At 50.9% G+C, this 8,507-nt stretch overlaps 1 protein-coding gene across 1 annotated transcript in view; it reads right to left on the bottom strand.

Moving 5' to 3' along the window:
• Positions 1-8,507, bottom strand: part of CUNH6orf132 (chromosome unknown C6orf132 homolog) — a 29,375-nt gene that overhangs the window by 19,716 nt on the left and 1,152 nt on the right. The gene's annotated exons all lie outside the window — the stretch shown is intronic.

Here is an 8,507-nt window from a genome sequence, read left to right on the forward strand (position 1 = left end):
TAATACAGTGAGAGCCCAAGGATAGAGGGTGGGCTGGTGGGAATTCTGAGGTTGCTGTGGAAGGGACTTGGGGCGTGTTCTTGGGGCATTTGACCCACAGCAGCCTCCGCTCTCCGGACCCTTCTAGCCCTTCACATTCACACAGCACCTGCCCTGAGAGCTAGGCCAAGGCCTGGGCTTATCACAAAAGAAACAAGTCTGCTTCTCTCAAATGTTTGCATTTCTAATCGAGAACAAGCATCAGAGGACCCTATCTACTGCCCCCTGTGGCCAACAAACCCCCTCTTGTACCCCTCTAGGTCAGGTGCTCCTTGACCCCAAACCACTGCTAGTGTGATCCTGTGCTTGTTTCAAGGGTTAAAAAAAAAACAACAAAAAACAAAAAAAAAAAAGCCCAGCTCTGCCACTGGCTGGACTTGTTTAACCTCCCTGGGCCTCAGTTTTCCCATCTGTACAATGGAAGTGATGGTACCTATACAACAGCTGTGAGGTGCAGATGTGGTCAGTATATAGACGGACTGAACAAATGTGGCTCCCTCCCCCAAGGGAAGATGACACACGATGGACGCGCCTGTTCCTCCAGACCCTGCTCTGGGCTGTATCTACAGCCACGATCTGTGAAAAGCTATGTTCCTGTTCTCAACCAGTCCTCCTTATGACCTTTGACATCGTTGATAAGAATTCAGCATTTCCTCCCAGCTTCCTACTGTCATGTCACATCTAAGGCCTCCTGCTTTATGGGTCATAAGCACGAATGTCCTACTGAACAGACTGGAGGGAATGAGGAACCTTCTCCTCTCTGCCCAAAGAGGAAAGAGGTCAGAATCCCAATTAAATAAAGTCTGGTGTAATGGCTCACGCCTTTAATCCCAGTACTCAGGAGGCAGAGGCGGGCAGAGTTCTAGGACAGCCAAATCTACATACTGATACCCAGTCCAAAACAAATAAATCCCAATTAACCAAAATCCTGCTGCCTGTTACGTAAGAACACAGGGATTGCTTTTCTCCTCCCACATTTTAGGAGGAAACGGCAAGAAAACCCAATAGTTTATTCAAAAGAGACAGAGCTAGGCTGGCCGGTGAGTCGGCTCACCAGGTCAAGGGTATTGCTTCCCAAGCCTGCTGACCTGAGTTCAATCCCTGGGGCCCACACAGTGGAGGGAGAGGACGGACTATTGCAAACTCTCCTCTAATCTCTATGCACATGATCTGGCTCTTGTGAGTACACACATATGCACGTTCACACACACCACATAAATACTTTTTAAATAACTTTATGTGCATTAGTGTTTTTTTCTGCATGTGTGTCTCTGAGAGGGTGTTGGGTCCCCTGGAACTGGGACAGTCGGGAGCTGCCATATGGGTGCTGGGAATTGAACTCAGGTCCTCTGGAAGAACAGTCAGTGCTCTTAACCACTGAGCCACCTTGCCAGGCCCAACACATACATGTTTTTTTTAATGTAACATTAAGAGAGACTAGGCTAGCCAGGGAGGGTCTTGATGACAAGGGTATGCAGCAGTGGGAGGGGGCAGAGCACATTCTAGACTCTGCACCTCCCCAAAGGTGCCCAAATAACAGGCACCTCTGTGTGCAGCATTGTTGCGGGACATAGTTCCCAGTGCTGCCTGGAGCATTGCAAGCGGACACGATCCCAAGTCTGGGTTACCAGGCTCCGGTCGGGATGCAGCCAAGAAGCAGAAAGTCACAGATGGCCAGAGCCAACCCTCACATGTCCCCAAGAGGAACACTCTGTCCTCACCATCTCACAGAGACTGAAAAAAGAGAAATGCTATGAGCTTAAATTGAATATAGACTACACAGTGACTTCTGGGCTAGCCTGGGCTACAGTGAGACCTTGCTCAGAAACAAAACAAAAATCTGGGCTGGTGAGATGGCTTAGTGGGCAAAACTGCCTACTGCTAAAGCTCACGACCTAAATTGGATCCCCAGGGCCCACACGTATGTACATATGTGATTGCATGCACTCCTGCGTGGACACACGCACAAGCACGTGTGAACACACACACCCAGTGTGAGAAAGAGAAAGAGACTCCTTATATAACCCTGACCTGGAACTCACAGAGACCCAGCTGCCTCTGCCTTCTAAATGCTGGTATTAAATGTGTGCGCCACCATGCCCAGCAAAAATAATTCTAAAAGAAAAAAGGTTAGCGCTGATAGGAAAGGGGCAGTGGCTAGGCCGGCAGGCTGCTCCCGCCCTCCTCCAGGGCATAAGGCCCAGACCGGAGGTCAAGGACCAGAACTCAGTAGAATGCCAGGAGCCCACCCTCGTGGAGTTTCCTCGTGGAGAACCTGAACTCTGCAATCACCAAGTCGGGAACACACGAGGGGACCTTGTGAGCAAGGCGTGGGTCTTAACTGAACCACAGACAGACCAAAGGCCGGGACACACACACACACACACACACACACACACACACACACACACACACACACACAGTGCAGCGGGTAAAGGCCCTCGCTGAGTTTGATCACTGGGACCCACAGGGAAGGAGAGAGAGGTGACTCCTGCAACTGTCCTTTGCTTCACACAAAGGCACTGAGGATGCTCACATTCACTCACACACTCATACACACACTCACATGCACACTCACACTTTCACACACTCACACTCACACATACACTCTCTCTCACACACACTCCACTAAATCAAATGTAAGTTTAAAAGAAAGCCCAAATAGGCTGGGCATTGGTGGTGCACACCTTTGATCCCAGCACTAGGGAGGCAGAGGCAGGCGGATCTCTGAGTTCAAGGCTAGTCTGGTCTACAGAGCAAGAAATCAGGAGCACAATCAGCATCACCACCCTCATCACCGGTTCCCCATCTCCTTTTCTCCCGCTAGGGTGATGAGTCGGTCACACGCAGCACCTGTGACCATGGGTAAGGCTCATCAGAAGGGAGGTGGCCTCTTGCTAACTTGGCAGGGTTCACTGTGCGCTCCGATGCTCAGGGCTGCAGACACATGGATACGTTGAGGCCCACAACACCAGGGACTGGACCAAGGCCAAAAGGTATCAGCGTTTACAGGGTCTCAGACAAGCCTCCAGCACAAGCCATGTGGTGTCTCTCTCGGCCTGGGGCTCGATGCCTCCCTAACAGGCATGTCTGGTTCTCGGGCCTGGGGTGGGGCACGCATGTGCCTCTGTGTATACGTGTTACCTGGGGAAGCTGAAGAGTCACCACAAGCTGCTTAGACTCTGAGTCCTTTTTTCCTACCCTTCTGCCCAAGAGGAGGAGCCCAGGGATCTGCTGAATATCTTCCCACAGAACACAGGCTGAAAGCCTCTTAGTAAACTGTTTTTTGTACCCCAGACCCAAATCTGGCGATGGATCTCCAGGGCTATTGGCATAGAGATATTCTGGGGGCAGTGACGTAGCTCATAGTCTCTAAGTCCTAATCTGTCCCAAAGTAGCAAGAAAACTGATCAATAAATAAGTAAATAAATAAACAAATGACTAACACACATTAAGCTACTGATATGTAATATATGCTAAGCATATACTATGACCTAGGTACTTCTTTTCTTTAGGCAAGTTCTTACTCTAGCCCAGGCTGGCCCAGAACTCACTGGCCCGAGCTGCCCTGCCTGGTGTAGGCGGTGTTCTTTATCTTGCACTATAGGCATCCGAACCTGAGCCTTTGTCTGCTAGGAAACCACTCTGCCTACCACTGAGCTGAACCCAGAGCCATGGGGCACCACACCCAGGCTCTCATCCTCCTCTTAGCTCTCACATACCCTGTATGGGAAATACTTTCTAAAAAACATGTTAGAATGTGTTAGTGTGTGCATGTTCTTCTGCATATGTGAGCCAGTGCTTTATATAATACACTAGCACCTTTCCCCACTGAGCCAACTTCTGTGTCCCAGCCCCCCACCCCCAACCCCCTCCCACCCTCCCCCGAAGCTGGAAGAGGTTATATGCTCACAGTACCACAGTTGGTGAGCAAGAGGGGCCAATACTCAGGGGCCAGCAAGCAAGATGCCTCTAGAATCTGCCCGCTCCGGTCACAGCCAGCGTAGCAGGAGACTATGCATGCAGAGTTTGAGGTCCTCCAGTAGTCAGTGTAGTCCACAGGGAGGCGAAAGGACCTAGGTCTTCCCAGGTTCGCAGCTTGGTTCCTCTAGACAATACTATGAACTTCTGGCACTTTCTCAGGCTCAGGTCCCTCACCTGTAAAGTGAGGATGACTCCGGCATTGTAGGACACATTCCAAGCTCATGGCAGTGAATCCGGGAGCTCCCGGTGACCTCCAGAGTACTGGCCACAGATCTACTGGATTTCAGGGGCTTAGGAAGAGTGGGATTGTCGCTTAGGGGACTTGTAGCTTTGACCCCGAGTAACCTGGAGCCCCCAAACATACCCCTCATTTCTACCACATGGCACACATGGAGTGGGGGCACTTACAGTGAGGTGGGAAGGTTGGGGCTTCCAGTCTCCACCACCAGAGGATCACCTGTTTTTCAGGGCAGCCACAAGGGGTGGCTATGTGAATGTAGCCCACAAATGACATTAATGAGGCCCTTCCTTGCTAATTAGCAGGTTCACATGACAGGAACCTGAAAAGGCCAGTTTGTCCCAGCAAGCCCTAGCAGGCCTGACCTAAGCACCAGAGAGAGGTCTTTGTCCAAGGGCAGAGGGGACGCTGAAGTTTCATTTGGGTGGAAGGGAGGCAGGGCAGGTGAGCACAGAGCAGAGGCGGGACAGAAATGGGGAGTAGCTCAAAGGACACCAGTCTAGCATGGGGACTAAAGGAAGAGCGCTGATTCAGCAAAGGTAACCCTTTACTCTCTAGGGAAGGTTTGAGTCTCAGCCCGGAGCAGCCGCTGATCCCTCCTGGAACTTGCTAGAAACTCTGAACCTCTCCCATCCCAAACTTGTCAAATATGCGCTCAGCCCCCACCCCCCAGCACCAAGGACTTGATAGAACAGATGTTTTACAGGCTCTGGTGCCCGGGACCGATAATGAAGCTATTACTCAGGTTAGGGGTATATTCCACCGTAGAGCACTTGCCTAACATGAGTCAGGCTTGGGGTCCTATCGCTGACATCTTAGAAGAAAGAAAAAAAATCCTCTATGACCATTATTAACTTAGGAGCTGTAGCTGTCTGCAGGGTCAAGGAGGGGCCCACTTCCTGCCTGGAGTTAGCTACAGCAAAAAGAGGTACTTACATAATGGGCCCACGGTGAGGGTGAGAGAGAGGAAGAGTGCACATGTGTGTGTGGTGGGGCGGGGGTGTATGTGCAAGCATGTGCTCAACCAGGAAGCAACATCCCATCTCTAACAGTGCATCTCCAGGCTGTGTTTACTCTAGGTGACAGGCAGGGGTGTAAACAAGTCTCCTTCACATCACGGCAAAGCACAAGTCAGCTTTCTACAAGCCAGTGACAGTCCAGCCGTGACTGGACATAGGCGCTCAGCTCTGGGAGGGTCATGGCTTGCTACCCTTTAGCTGGTATGCAAAGTGTCTGGGGACTGGGAGAGCCTCAGGAAGAAGGGTGCCAGAACTGGCAGCCATCATAGGGAATGCCGATAAGGAGCTGGCCACAGCTATCACACTTATTTTCAGTCTGCTGTATGCCCTGCAGGAGTCTCCACTTCAGCAGGGGAAGGAAATCCCAAGAATTCTCAGAGCTTCTGGCATAAAGAACCTGGGAAGAAGGGACTGTAGGGAATGCTAGCCAGCTCCTGGGGCTGAGGACTCAGCATCCGATGAGTGTTTGGAGTGGCTGTCCAGGGCAGGCCTGGCTCATTTGGTAGAACTGGGCAGGAGTCCCCAGCTTCCGCTTGTTGGGATGAGGAAGCCCAGCAGCCCGTAAGGAAGCACCAAGTAGTGTAGCAAAAGCAAGCTGGGCAGCCTGGTCATGGCTACTCAGGCAGCAGGTTTTTGCAGCCCGGTCTCTTATCAAAAGAGACTACAAAGATCTGTGAAGATTCAAATCTGTTTTCTCAAGGACTTAAAAGACAATCGCACATCCTTTGAAGCTCTTGTTTGGGAGGCAGAAGGCTTAATTAGGATCGTGACTGCATGCAGTAAGTAGGGCTATAATCGCCAGATACACGGTCCAGAAAAATCTACCCATCACCACCTGTGCCTGTTTGCATTTTATCCGAACCCAGCCTACCCTTGTGCAAACAGACCAGGACTTGGGACGTGGCTGTAGTCCCATGCCAGGCAGGCTCAATTCCTTCACATACCTGGACATGGGTTTCTGATTTCCACCCCCTTCATCCACCACCTCTCCCCCAGCACTGAAAACCAGGCAGATGCCACAGTTTCAGGAGCCTTTAGACCTGGAATGCCCCACCCCTTTGAAACCTCAAATCTCGGGGCGGCCTTTTCATACCTATTTCCTTTGGAGTACAGCCACCTGAGGACAAGGAAATGAAATAGGCAGGGACAGGCAAAGTTCAGAGTGGGAATGAGCCAGACACAGTGACACAGGCACTTGTGGTCCCAGCTATGAGGAGGCTGATCAATGGAGTCCAGGAGTCCAGGGCCACCCTGGGCAACACAGCAGGGCCCGTCTCAACAAAATCAACAAAAAGCTGCAGTGACTTGAGCGTAACAAACTGTGATTTAGAAACTGCTGGAGAACTTTCTGGAAAGGCTGGGCAGCAACTACTTTAGACTTTAGTAGTCTCTTGCGGCTACTTATCTCCTCACTGAAGCAGTGTCCTTGTTTGTTTGTTTTTCGAGACAAGGTTTCTCTGTGTAGCAGCTCTGGCTGTCCTGGAAGTCGCTTTGTAGAGTAGACCAGGCTGGCCTCAAATTTAGAGATCCGCCTTCCTCTGCCTCCCAGAGTGCTGGGCTTAATGGTGTGTGCCAGGCCAGTTCCCTTTTGTGTTTGCAAAGGTTGCCATATACTTGACCTCAGGCAGTCCCTCTAAACCAATGGTTCTCAACCCCTTTGAGGGTTGAATATCAGATATTTACATTATGATTCATAACAGCAGCAAAACTACAGTTATGAAGTAGCAACGAAATAATTTGAGGACTGGGGGTCACCATAACATAAGGAACTGTATTAAAGGGTGGCAGCATTAGGAAGGTTGAGACCACTCATCTAAGCAGTCTCGATACCAAACCCACCGAACAGAAAACGCTGAGGCCCAGGGAGCTAGCACTATTACTGATAGGTAGGTAAGGCTGGCAAATCCATTGCCATCCATCCCAGAATCCCCAGCGCTGGTTGCTTCCCTCCTCAACCCCAAGAACAGCAAGGAAGAGGAGTTATCATGCCTGTGCACACCTCAGGGAACACTCCAGAACGCAGGACAGCCAACTGGCTAAGTGTGTGCTGTCTGCCCCCCGAAACCCCAGCCCAGTGCAGACACAGCCTAGCTGAGTCAGCTCAAGGCCCGGCCCTGCCCTGGGGACTGGGAGGAGCTGTCCCCTAGATTCCTGCCCTGCCTAGACTGGCAAGAGTTGACAGGGTATCCTGTCTCTCCTCTCTCCAGGACTGATCCCTAGCAACAGTCTGGTCATCCAGGGAAAATAGAGGGGTGTGGGAGGGCTGCTCTGAGACGCTGGAGGAAGTGCAGAGCTGGCTCTTAAGGCAGATAGATACCCGCTAGTCTAATTCACCCCTGGATCCCTTTTGTCAGAGTGAAGTCTGTAAGCTTGTTGAGAGAGCCAACTCTTTCTGGGTTCAGACATTGGCTCTCTCACCAGCAAGACTCTGGGGCACCAGAAATCCTGACTTGCTTGGTTGTGACAGCTCTACACGTTTGGAGTCTACTGAAAAGCATCTGTTGGCACACTTGGGGACAACTGCAGCTCTACCATTGAAATCTTGTGATCTTCAACAAGTCGTGTCCTCATCTGGAAAGCCAATAATAGTATCTCATGCTAGACAAAAACTCAGTGAGGCAGCATCAAACATTTTAGGAAAGCTTGTGCCTAGGGAAGGGCGGGTAACAGTTTGCTATTGATGTTCAGCCAAGGTGTGGGGGCCTCACAGAGTACTCCTGGAGTAGGCCTGCCTAGAAGGGTGTCTTCAGGGTCCTAAGACACACCCCCACTTTGCTCTGCTGTTCCCCTTGCTACAGCCTCTGCCCTGCCAGGAACACACCTCCCTCTCCACTCTGAGGTCCCCGTAGAGGCATCGATTCTCTCCTCAGGCACCTAAAGACTGTCTTACAGCAGAAGCCTCCAAAGGGTGGGTGGGCATGCTGCTAGTAGTGTAAGAGATCTTTGGGTCATGGAGAGGTGACATCTTTTTATTTATTTAGTTATTGTTTGTTTGTTTGTCTTTGTTTTCCAAGACAGGGTTTCTTTGTATTGTTTTGGGAAACTGTCCTGGAACTAGCTCTGTAGACCAGGCTGGCCTCGGACTCAGAGTGAGTTCCTAGTGCTGGAATTAAAGGTGTGTGCCACCAACGCCCAGCCCGGCTTTATTTATTTATTTAGTTTTTTGACACAGGGTTTCTGTGTAGCCCTGGCTGTCCTGGAATTCACTCTGTAGACAAAGCTGACCT

The sequence above is a fragment of the Phodopus roborovskii genome, unplaced genomic scaffold, assembly GCF_943737965.1.
Source record: "Phodopus roborovskii unplaced genomic scaffold, PHOROB, whole genome shotgun sequence".
Lineage (NCBI taxonomy): Eukaryota > Metazoa > Chordata > Mammalia > Rodentia > Cricetidae > Phodopus > Phodopus roborovskii.